We start from the raw sequence: 13360 nt of genomic DNA, 5'->3' as shown, positions 1-13360 counted from the left end.
AAAATGTATTTAGAACTAGTATATAATCGATGTATGTATATCGAAACATTACAACACACAGAGAAGTTTACATTAAAAATACTCTAACCAACTTTAGAGACTATTCAAATAACTGCTTATCGCACCTTAACGCTTTGACTGCCACGTCACCTAACCCAAATATGGATGACACGTATATTGCAAAGCGGCGGGATTATGTAAATACCGTTACAAAATTTTCGCAGCAAATTAATATTGCAGTATAATTTAAAATAAAACCAACAGCCTCACAACGCATATATTTTCGTCCAATTTATGATTAGGAAAACGAAATAAAATGTGTCTGGCTACGTACGACTTTTTTCACTGTGGCAGTCAACGTGTTAATTACATTCTAGATTCCCATCACTGTCCAACAATTCATAATCTCGTGTAACACGAGCACCATCAGCGTAATATCTCCAGAGCGGCACGCATTCGACGAAAAATCTTTGACGCAGAACACATTATTTTATCGAAACTATATATCCCAGCTCGAACGTGGAAGAAGGACGGGCGAGCCACTACCGGGAACCGCTACTTTTAAACCACGTTTCGTTATCCGGCGGCAGCCCGCATAAAAATAGGTCACTCCTCTAGGTGTCTCGTGAAACTCGCAACATTGCTCACCGGGCGTGGATGACAAAAGCGGAACACGCGTTCCCGCAGACCGAATTCTACAAAACGCACACGTATCAGCGAGTACATCCAGTCAAGTGTTCGTGCGGGATACGCGTCGTTGTCCGGAGCTTTAACCACGTACGAATGGTCGGAGACGCGGCACCGAGATATACAATACCGACGCGATTTATCATCGTGACAATTTCGAACGTAGTTTAGGGGCGGCCGTTTTCATAGCCCGTATCCCCCCTCCCACTGTCCAACCCCCTGCGCGGCCGTTCACCTTCGAGAACTCGCCGCGTATCGTTCGAGAACTGCGACAAAAGTTGCTTATATGATTAATCGAAGCTTTCCTGGTCCAACCCCGCGTGGACACGTCGGCATCGTTCCAAGGATTAAATTTCAACCCTCGACCTCCACTCCTCGACGAGGAATAATATTTTAGGTGGTCGACCCACATTGTTACTTCCGTCGCGCGAAGCACTTCCGATAGACCCTGGCCTCGTTTGCCGTTCGACGAGAGATGATATCGTGGAAATTTCGAGCAGTTTTATGCCGTGGACAGGAAAAGAATCAGTGGATGTACTCGATAAATTGGAGTTTGGAGATATTTTCTTTTAGACTCGAGTATTGTGGCGGTGAATGATTTCTATGGAGCTTCAAGTTATGTTTAATGTACACAAAATTTAAGTTACTTCTGCGCGATGCTTCGTGATAAGTTGACTGCCGATATTTATGCATATGTAGCACATTCGGTTCTCTAACATTTATAGGCTAATTAAATTGACTGCTATTTTTATTTCATTTGGAATTTAATAGAAGCTCTAAGACAGTCAAGAAATTCTTGTTTGTTTGTACTACTTGCATTAAATTTGTATTTCGAAATTACGAAACTGACATATAGGATATATTTCTTTTAAATTTATTTTTGGAGGGAAGACTTAAATTTCCCAACGGAAAACGTTGAGATCTACTTCAAATCAGTAAAACTACGGTTCCCTGCTGACAAAAGTTAAATATTAACCGACGACAGAATTTTATGCACTTTTAACGTGTATACTGCCACAGTGAAAAAAACCATACATAGCCAGACACACTTTATTTCAAGCAAACAGCGGGTTCAATTGCGAATCGGTCTTGAAAGTTTCCCTGATTAAATCAGGATTGACAATTTCGTTTAATCAGATTGCAAAGCGTTGATCAATTTCGAGACAATTAATCCGGTATGTCACGAAGCATGAGGAATATATTTCCTCGTAGGGATTGCGTCCTTCGCTCAGGTAGAGTATATATGTACGGAGCAAGGTACCGAGGTTTTAATTACTTATCCTCAGTTCACACTCGCTTCCGCCGTGATGCAGATTACACGCATTATTCCGGGATAATCAGTCGCGGCCCGAGTTAGGGAAGGCGATTCTTCAATTTAATTAAACTAGAACACATTGACGGCGAAACGAGTATTCTGGTCGCAAAATCCTTGCTTCGTTTACCCAGAAAAATATATACATTTTAAGAAGAAAAAGCACAAACCTGGAGCAGAGGTAAGTGTTCGCGTGAGGTTCGCACTTCTTCTTCTTCCTTTCGTTTTTCGTTTCTTTTTCTTTTTTTTCCCATCGACGAGGGAAATGAAACAGAGAGAAGGATGCAACATTACCCCGCAGGCTTTTGTTTTGTCGCGTGTATCGGGTGAATAGATACGGATCGCTGGAAAGAGGGAGACCGAGGGAGACTCGCGAGATACAATGCGTCGACTGAGTATCTATATTTTATCCATTCTTTCGTCTACGCAAGCCGCGGAACGCGTATAGATCCACTCTGAATTTTTACTGGCAGTAAACCTTCTTTTATTGCGTCGCCCGGTGTAGTTTTGCATCCGCATCGTATACGGGTCTTCTTTCCAGCCCGTGTTTCGGCGATTCAATAAATCACGCCGGTACACGTCGCGTCGTCTCGCTCGAAACGTCGCGGGTTAAATGGCTCTCGTGCGATTAGATCGGGAGAGGTCACCGGTATATTCGAGCGACGATCGCGAATGTCAGGGTAGGAATTCGTATCTTGGATTGAAACTTATTTATAATTCGACAAACTTTCTTGTCGATTAACGTCGTCGATCAGACTCGTCTATTATCCACTGTATGTACAATGTTTCGAAAATGTTTGAGTATCGTAGCTTCAATGACTTTTCTCTATACCTGTGCTTAGCTTATTAATAGTAGAACTAAAGAATTGCGAAATATGATTGGCAAGGTAATAAATATTGTAATAAGAAAAATAATTATATCAAAAGAACTATTAGGAAAGTACAAAAATAAACTATTCCATAATAGCTTTGCACTATGGCCCTTCAGGTACTATGTGAAGAAATGTGTTAAAATTTGAATAAATATGGGCTAAACATCTGAGACGTGAGAATTGGTTGGTACGACACTATATGTGTTTCATCTACCTCAGTATCTCTGATCCACTACCGTATATACATTAAATTATTGGATAAATATCATAAATACTAAATTAATTAGAAATAATCATTAACCGACCTGTACGTGGCTCGAATACTGCTCAAGTGAACTTGAATGCAAAAACATTGTCAACATTGATTTAATGGAAAAAGATATTGTCTAACGATCGTGTATGCTATTTTAATAGCAGATGCAGATACAATTACATAAACTTATGCCTACGGATTTACGACTCACTACCGCCCCACCTTCGAGAATAATCTGGACGAAGCTTCCAGTTCCAATACGAATTCTGGCACAATATCAATACCGCCTCGGTCAATAACGCCCGTGTCAGAGGAAAAACTTTTATTGTCATGCAGTGCTTAAAAGTCCTCAATTTGTTCAACAAGAACGACTACACGGGGGCGGTTTTAATTAAAAGACTGTCACGAGAAAACAACTCGACAGGAGTGCTGTTTTATGTTCCCAGAGACCTTTCACCGTTCCCTTTCCCATTGGGGATGGGGCGAAAGGCCCCGGCCGCGGGCGTCGTCGCGTTCTTTCAAAGTCCACGCTGCGAAGTTTATAATCCTTATGCGATGCGTTCCGGGTAAAGCGATCGTGTCGTGAAGCACAGCTTTCGGATAAGAATAATCCCAGGACGGGAATCCTCCGGTCAAAGTTTTTTCTAATTGGCCCTCACGGAAGCTCGCCGCCGGATAAGAGTCGAAGAGACCATGGAACGCGACAATGGGTTAGATGGAAGAACCAAGGGGACGATTTTCACGAGCTTTCCACGAGGACGAAGTGTCGTGAAAAGCTTGTGGAATCCTCCAATTCGACTAAGAAACTCGAACGCCGTTGCAGGCAGTTTAATCGAATTCCATTGCGGAGACAAGACTCCCTCGACTCACTAGATCAAAATACGATACCTGGTTCAGTATACGGAACCGGTAACATGAGAAAAGAAAATCTTGTTCTTGGTTTATCGTCGCGATCTGGTCGATACTTCGTCGAGTTCTACCGTCGAATCTGCGGATCAAATAAAAATTAAATACTTCTCGAATCGGTCTATCTTCGAAATGTAGCACAATGTACGTTTTAGTAGAAATAAGCCAATATTTAACGTTGCAATACTCGCTTCTGTCTCTGTCGAGTATTTAAGGCTTAGTCAGCGGCGCTAACTCTATGAAGCCCGAAGACAAACGTTTCAATAGGTGGTCATGCAACTACGTAAATCTGCCGCTAATTTCGTTATTCAGCTATTATCAAGTTACGTCCACCACTGCCCGCCAGAAGCATCAGTTGATCTTGCCCGACGGATTACATATACGAAACTTGGCAACTTTGCTGGCCGCTATTCTCATAAAGTGCTGCTTCGATCAATTATAAAGTTTCATCGTCGTTGAATTTGGGCTGTAATTTATTTATCACCGGCTATATTTATATTGTTCGGGAATTTCGACGTCAAAGGTTGACGGAAATGTGTAAGGAATAATTTGTTATCGGGAAAAAATTTTAACTGGACTGTATATTATACATCTTTCTTCATTCCGTTTTCTTACGCAACAACTTCCAGCCTTAATCCATTACTGTAGTGTGAATAATCCATTTTGCTGATAATTAACAAGGAATAGAGATCTCAACATTCTTTCGACCTTTTCGTTCTAATACTTTCCTCTGTGTCATGAATTACGCTAATTGCTTTACCGACTGATATACATTCGCTAATATTTAGCACAAAGTGGTGTCTAATTATTCCCAGATGGCTATTTTAGTATCGATTATTCCCATTCGCGATATATCAACTCACTTTTTCCAATGCAATTTTTATTGGCCGTAAAACTAAATGAAAATCGTTATGTGACAGGTACATTGCAAAAAGGGCTGGATTATTTAAATACCGTAACAAAATTTTCCAAAAAAAGCAATATCGTAATGTAGTTTAAAACAAGACCAACAGTCTCTCTTAACTAAACACATATATTTTCAACGATTTATGCGTCAACGTGTTAAACTACCTCGTATTTTCATTTCTATTTTTCAATTCACATCCGCTTTTGTCAGTGTTTTTGTAGTCTTCCTTGTGATCTGTAATCTGATGTCTGATCTGAATATAAATATCGAATGATAAAAATGTACATATCTACGCTGAATAATTTCACGTTCTTTGTGAGATCATCTAGAGTCTGTTAAGCAACATCCCGTATAAATAGATTCCAGTTCGTTTTAACAGGAGTCTAAGATAGAATTTCGGGTTCGTGAGTTACGCCAAAACATCAAAGGTGTTGTCTGATGCGTGTCTAAGCGCTCGTTTAAGTCTATAAAGGTATTCACACGCAGTACGTCTGTAACGAAGTTTGCAAAGGGACTAAGGGGGAATGGTGCACGGGTGTTGGCGTGAGCGAAGTTAAACTTTAAAGCGGAAAAGTTAAGGGACGATATACCACAGCGCGTTCAGAATAACGACAACAAAGTCGTAAGTTGATGCGACGAGAGAAGAGGGAGTTCTACGTAAACGAATTGCCTTCTTGATCGGGCGACGACTTTGAAGTTTCTGCGTGCAGAGGTTTGTCCGGATACGAACGCGAGTCCTCGCGAAATTAGCGAAACTTCCCGAACTGGGCCTTAAACTTTCTATCGTTCAGCCGTTCCATCACGTTCACCAGAAATCTCGATTAATTTACATTTCCGTTTGAAGATAAATTTGTTTTGACACCTACCGACGATACGAGTCAACAACTAATTTAATATAAAATACGTATACCATGAAACGCTCTTTATGTTCCTTGCAAAACAGTTTCTGCAACCCTCTACCTCAGGTGATCGATTTCCAATAGTAGCAAACCATTCAAACTCATTGCGATTATACTGAAAATAAGGTTTAAAAGAAGCAGAATTTAATTTAAACGATAACTTAATTAATCGGGTGGAAATTCATAATTATGGTCGTCATTAACATGCTTTCTGCAGGTTAAACATTGCGGACATAATAACGACCTAGTTAGTAACCAGTAAATTGCGGATGTTTATGCAAATTCAAAATTTTAGACACTAGATACTTTATACAAACGAAAATAGCATAAACAATTACTTCCTCTATTAAATATTATATTATATTATCCACTTGGGTTGAAATTTAATCAACAACTGCATGAGCGTCTACACAATTTTTCACAGCCAAAAGAATATCGAATTACACGGCGAACTACCCGAAAGTAGGACACTCGCTGTGGCCGATATTACAATATTCTCCGTTAATAATTTCAGAAACATCCAATTGTTTGTATAAATTTTATCAAATATGATGACTGTACTAATTACAGAAGAAGCGCACAATGCATGCAAAGCAACAGCAGATTATAAAACGGTCATTTCCGAATCTCTTGTTACAACGAATAAAGAACGCTTAATTGCACTGTTCCTAGGCAAGGGTTAAGGATACGTTTATCACAACAACAAACGAATCTGCAGGATCTGCAAGTTCTATTCTTTCATCTCCACGTTCCATCGGATCCGACTTCAACATCAGCTGACCCTAAACAGCGTCGGACGACTACCATTAAGCCCGTGACAGGTATAATGTATCGCCATCGCGTACAGTGGTACCTGGTTCGCCCGCGGATAAACTAATATTCCCACTGACCGTTATCTGTTAATTAGGCCGGCTTCTTGCGCCGGGTCGATTCCTCCCTTAAATTTCCGCCGCGCGTACACGGCCGAATTCCGGGAATGGTTGCGCATACGCGCCCTGCTGCGGAACCGACTCCGACGTGCCTGGCCGCTTTGCTCGCTCGCGCAGTTCACGCATGTTAATACCCCTCTAATGTAGTCCGACGGTCCGTGATCCTTTGCACGGATCCACGAGGGATTTCGAAGTTCAAGCTGGGAGAGTTTCACGCAGCATTCCGTGGATCCGCGGCTGAAGCTTAAATTATGCCGGTGGGTTGCGCGTTCCGTTTCGAGCAGAAGCTTCCGCCACCGACGATTAAACGACTCCTATATGCGCGGAGGTAGCCCTGGCCCTTTGACGCGTCGAGTTTGACCACAGAGACCCTCAGAAGGCAGTTAATAACGTCCAAAGTTCGAATAATTTTTAGAGACCACTGTCAGACACCGCTTATTCGAATATTACGATTTACAGTAAAGGGTTGATTACCTCGAATGAACTGCAAAGAACTAAATCATGTAAATTTTTTTTTAAACAGAAATATTTCACATGTATCAGACTGGTGAGAAATAAATGGCCGTTTTGATATCTTAGGCCACTGTTGCTCGTGATATATTTCTAAAAGTTGCAGAATACTGTTTAACACATTGGTGCCCGACTTTTTGCCTGGTATGGATTAAGTCCCGGCCCGTAATGCAGATTTGTGATAACAGATGCCAAGGTGTTAATGACTTTTAAAAATTGATGAACATTGGAGTATGTGGAAATAACATGAATCACAATGAACAGTGTTTTGACTGTTCGCTACGATATAATTCGTAAGAAATTAATAACCTTTTGGACATCTAAAGGTTATTGTTGCTGCTGATGTGATTCCAAAACACGTAGAACCCCTGTAACGCCTTTCACAGATTGATGAAGATTTGAGCGTATGGAAATAACATGAATCAAAATGAATAGTGTTTCGAAAACCCTATGTTAGCTACAATATAGAATTACAACAGATATGAATTGTGAATGGCTTCTTTTCATACACTTCCTACCAACCTAATAGTAACACTACATTCAAATAGTTCCTTATAATTGTCAAATGTGGTATACGACCATCACGTTTTCGATATAATTTTTCAATTATCCAGTATTCCGGAAAATCTCATCGGTATAGGTTCGATGCTTTCACTTCGACGGTTTGGGTATTCGTAATCAAGCCCGATTATCTGTCGCCGTGGTGGAGCCCGGGCCGTATTAAAATGATTGCGATTCAATTTTCAGAATTCCGGAACGGTGCAACGGGACGACCACACTCCCCCTGCAAATATGGTCTTTGTCCCACTGAACCAGGCCGTGAAGTCATCATATTACTCGAACGTTTTAATTAAATCACGATTCCATTGGGAAGGTCTGGCTTTTGAACTTTAATTGAAAGCCCACCTTTCTAACGGTATCGTGTCTCGTGCTGCCATTTAATCGCGATAAATATGAATTCCTTATCGTTCTTGTCGGCGTCGTCGTATACCTCGTTAACTAACCCAGACCTCGCGCGAGACACGCTTTAAGGTTAGTTTGTAGTATCCGTTTAGACACGGAACGGTTACGGGACGGTTACGTTCAAATAAAATTTCCTTGACGTGTTTACTGTCACAGTGAAAAAGGCCATGCGTAGACAGACACTATTTATGTCGTTTTTACAGCCATAAGTCGTCGAAAATATATGCATTTAATTACTTATACTATTTTCATATAATAACCTTGTTTTCAATCAAACTTAAATTGTAACATACAGAACACAGAAAATTCTACTTAAAGAAAAAGAGTATTCTACTTAACCCTCCGTGATCTTCGTTATTTTTACTGCTTCCGTCACTCCTATTCTCTTTATCTTATATGGTTGCTCGATCCAAAAAAAATCAGGGATACTTTCCATGGTCTCTACTACACGAATAGTTTTTAAAGTTCAATGTTAAACAATTTTTTTTAATAGCAATCCTTCCGTTTCGGGATATTTGATTGCGAAATTTCGCTTGTGTCATAAAAGACTCAGGGCGGTCACGGAGGATTAATATTTGACTGTGTTGAACACAAACTGATAGCATAAACGTTAAGTGTGTTACTCTGAACGAAACTGTTCTGTGACTACTCCACATCCAAACAGATAATATAAACCAACCGTTAACATGACCGGCTGTGTTCGTGTAAGTGGTTCCTGTGAGCCAGGTGTGCACACGCGTGCCTCCCCGACACCGAGACCGGCGACGGTAGGTTAGCGCGGGAAGTTTCGTACGTGGAATGACTTTCGAAAAGCACCGGGACGCGGCACATTCCGCTACGGCGGCAATTGTTTATCGACGATACAGCCCGCGGTGGGTCGTCTGCATAATCGACGTTCCACGTAGCTCCGTCAGAACGTTGCCTCGGCGCTTTTATCGCGGTCGCACGCTTTCAACACCTGGGATACGGTATCTGTGTGTGTATGTGTGTTGTAGAACACAGCATTTACAATACGCTCGCGTGAATCATAAATGTTGTTACTTTTTTTTTTCTTTATAGTCCTTGCCCGGCTGTTCCCATTTATATCCACTTTATTTTACGTGCCCGTGAGCGATAAAACACTCGTTCGTCAGGAAACACTTAAGCCCTCCCGGCGGGAAAGGAACGTGAATTCCATTTGATCGCGTGCACGCGCGGTTCCTCGCCCGCTTAGAAAATGAATTTTTTATTAATCGCTCGCTCGAACGTTAAACGCGTCAATCGGTTGATGGGGGTTTGAGTATACATACACAGTTATGACACTGTTAAGGACTGGGTACTAATTCATGGGGACTTCTCGTTAAGAACGAAACGTCTGCAAATGGGGAGAGGCGTTCCGGATGGTGATAAAGAGATCAAATACCTAAAATGTCATCAAACGTCGCTGCACCAAATGAAGCGCTCTAAACAGTCATCAAGAAATCGAATACCACCGTCCACACACCTTTTTTTAAAAAACAGAATTACCAGCGGCGATAGAATGTCCCTGGAGGCGGTATCGAACGAGGAAAAGCGGTTCAACTTGAAAAAATATTTTCGTAAGCGAACTCCCATTCACGAACGTCGCCCAGTCTCCATAGATCACTGGGGTAAACGTCCGCGTAATGATCGCGCGTTTGCCCCGCGGCAGGTTTATCGAACGCGCTTAGTTTCCTCTTTTTCCACGACACGGGGCGATACCACGTCAAATATTTGCATCTTTCAGAACGGCTTTTATCGTCTCGTTTGTCGAATCGTGTCTAGCGTACGCGCGCTCACACACGTCGCGGAACTCCGAGCCCCGCGGATATAATCCGTGCATCTGGTTCCGTAAACCAACCGCACCGCTATCCATCAGGAAGATGGTTCTCGTTCCCGGTGCTCGAGACGAAGAGTCGCGCTCTGAATAACCTCCCGGTCCCGATGTAATACGCGTTGTTGTAATGCATACGAACGCACGCGGGTCACGTACAAACGTGTAAACGGAGACCGGTGATAGAACGTTCCTACCGCTTGAGAAATTACGTGTTACCCCCAAAGATTCGTGGAAACTCGACACGACCACCGATATTAAACCGAGACACGTTATTAGAATTATTTATAACCCGTGCAGAGGCATGGCTTGTTAATGCTCAACGAGGAAAGAAACACACGAGACGTTCTCGATAAATTGTGTCTACCTTCATGTAGAGTGAACAGCGGAAAATAGTGGTGCACTAGAATGCACAGACGCACGGGGTGTTGCGAAATTCACGGTACAAGGGGAAAGATATTTATTCCACGTGGAAATACGCATCGAAAGATGTATGATCGAACAGGTTGGTACTGTGAAACGAACGTCGTATGCTCTGTCAAGGAATGCCAGGTGTAAGTGCTTAGACGTCAGAAAGCCAATAAGTCGTTATTCCGACATCGTGTTCAATAGATAAAAAAAACCACTAGAAGCACCCTGGAAATCACATAAGATTCACCTGCAACGTGTCGAACGGCAAAAACAAATTAATTTCTTTCTTTCGCTGGCCGTGGCTATCAATCACGTATCACCTCGGCCAGTTCGAAAAAGGATCCAGTCATTAATTCAGCAGGCGTATCGATAATCACGAGATTCCCGGTTCGAGGTCCGCGTTCATCCAACGCGTGCGCCCAGTGTTGATTTACGGTGTGCGTGGCGATCGAGGGGTTGGGGGGCAACTTTTCCGCGGGCAGTGCTAGACCAATCAGATATTTGCGCGATCGTTCTTCCGACCTGTCAGGTGAATCGAAACTTCCAACCCAAGAAATACCTCCTTCTACCCCGCCCTTACGTCCCGTGGTCGCACCGTCGTTGGCGGGAAGGCATACGAAGGAATTCACCCGGAAAACATTTCCTTCCGGTTGTCGAGCATAAAACGCGAAAAGGCCGCTCGCTCGCGCGACCACTCGCCGCTGGGAAGTTTTAGAGCGACCGAGTAAATTATGGTGGAATCGCGCACACAAGACACACACACACACATACGTACAGATAGGTGCATACGTGATATCTAGCAAGACCCTGACGCTGCGCTGACCTACGACGCGACTTTTGCATGCCAGGCTAAAGGGAGCTGACCTGCGATGATAAACGATCGCCCGGATCGACCGGTCATAAGTTCCCCCCCCCCCCGTCTGTGACCCGTTTTCCCTTCCTTCGTTACCTCTGTCCGGCAAGAAATTTTCTACATTGTTCGGCGATTCTATCGGCGAGTCGCGTGCTGCATCATTAATAACATTTCTTTCGGGATGATTTATTAGTCCGAATAATTAACTGTGTGGAATTACTTGTTAAGGGATGAAAAGAAACTCTGCGATGTTACTTTGTGCTGGATTTAGTTTCATTGAAATTTTAGTGAAATGTTTTGGGTCTGATGCAATTAGAAGAGTAATTGTGCTGCGTAGGTAACGATGCTGAATCGGTTGATCTTGTTGTTTAATGGAATATTCGGTAATGTAACGAGTGTAATATGAGACTTGATTTAATTATCTGCTTGTTAATCCAGTATGAAGAATCTAATGGTTTTGGTTTAGTTTCGGTCTGTATTTTGGAATAATAATGATCTGAATTCATAGTGGTTGTATTAATCTTTGGTGTGTATTTCAGCGAAATTCGAAAATTGATACAGGTTCAAGGAAACAAGTGTTACCGATTTATTTGGAATTGACGTTCCAAGGAAGCGAATCCTGAAATTCAGGCATGGGTAACGTTTCGGAATTCCTATATGAACTAAGAATCCCAAGGCAAATCGATAATAGAAATCACTTCCGGACTCGCTTATCGGAGAACCCGAATCCACGGTTATGCTCGAGATACGTTATCGATCAAACACGGTACTCTCGTTATTTGCGTGTCGCGGTTTCTTTTCGGGAATACACGAGGCACCAAATGCGCTGACGTCTCGAGGGGAAAAACACTAGACGAATATAAGAGGCACATACTTGGTGTAACTGAAGTAGGTGGTTAAATTTTAGGAACGCATTCTAGTTGTTCCTATCCCTCCTTTAAAAGACATATTCTTTTCACTTTACACGGAATTTTGAAGGAATATCTGTCAAACATAAAATTACAAATGTTTGTATTTTCTTACTTACAAAAGAAGAGTGGTTTAATGCTAAAACTTTAATTGAATTCGTTCATACAAAACTGTTGAAATAATTTCTTACAACCAAAATTCCATAAAAAAATTCATTAATTCATTGTCACGAGAATTTTTATATCACGCCGTAAAAAAATTCAACTAGTACATTTTCGACATCAACATTCAATGTGCATTACTCGAAAAGGGAACAAATTTTCATATAATGCAATATAGGTATAGATTAACACGTTTCTTTAACTCTAACTTATTTTTTAATTCTGATACTATTTCACAAGAAAAGTGTATATGTAGCTACCACATGATCAGAATATGAGAATGAAGGGACAAGATTCGAAGGTAATAAACCTGAGAGTTGTGAGGGGCGAAATGCAGATATTTAATGCACATTGCTACTATTAATCGGTGTACAGCCAACCACTACAACCTCGTATCACTCGCTCGCATAGACATTGTTATTGATCTAACATGTAAATGCAAAATTTAAGATATTAATCACACAGTTTGGCAATATATTGTCTCTATGATTTACAGCGATCAAAGTTAATTAGCAAACTCCACAGGGAATCCTCCTCTAGGGAATTGGATAAAATTTTGATTCACCTGTTAAATATTTAAAGCATCGCCGATAACACTACATTCGGCCGACTAGTAGTTCTACCCTGGTAAACGCAGTCGTCCGTATTAATTCAATTCCGAGAACATCCCGTCGTATATCTTCATTCGTTTTTGCGTAGGTTACGGTAAACAACAACGTCCTCGCTTGTTTCGACGACTCTGCAAAGAGCATCCCAGGCGCGGCGCCCACTATCGAAGAAGTCGTCGAAGGGAATTAAATAAAGTATGCTACACGCTCGACAATATTTGTGTACACAGTGTTCCCGAACCGTGAAACACAAGGAGATTATGCCAGTCTCCCTCTCCACCCGTCCACGCCCGAGGATTTATTCCGTAGTGTTTCACGTGAAATCGTAACGCACGAGTAATCGAGACCC

Source organism: Dufourea novaeangliae, unplaced genomic scaffold, assembly GCF_001272555.1.
Source record: "Dufourea novaeangliae isolate 0120121106 unplaced genomic scaffold, ASM127255v1 scaffold56, whole genome shotgun sequence".
NCBI lineage: Eukaryota > Metazoa > Arthropoda > Insecta > Hymenoptera > Halictidae > Dufourea > Dufourea novaeangliae.
Note: the sequence above shows the minus strand (reverse complement) of the source record.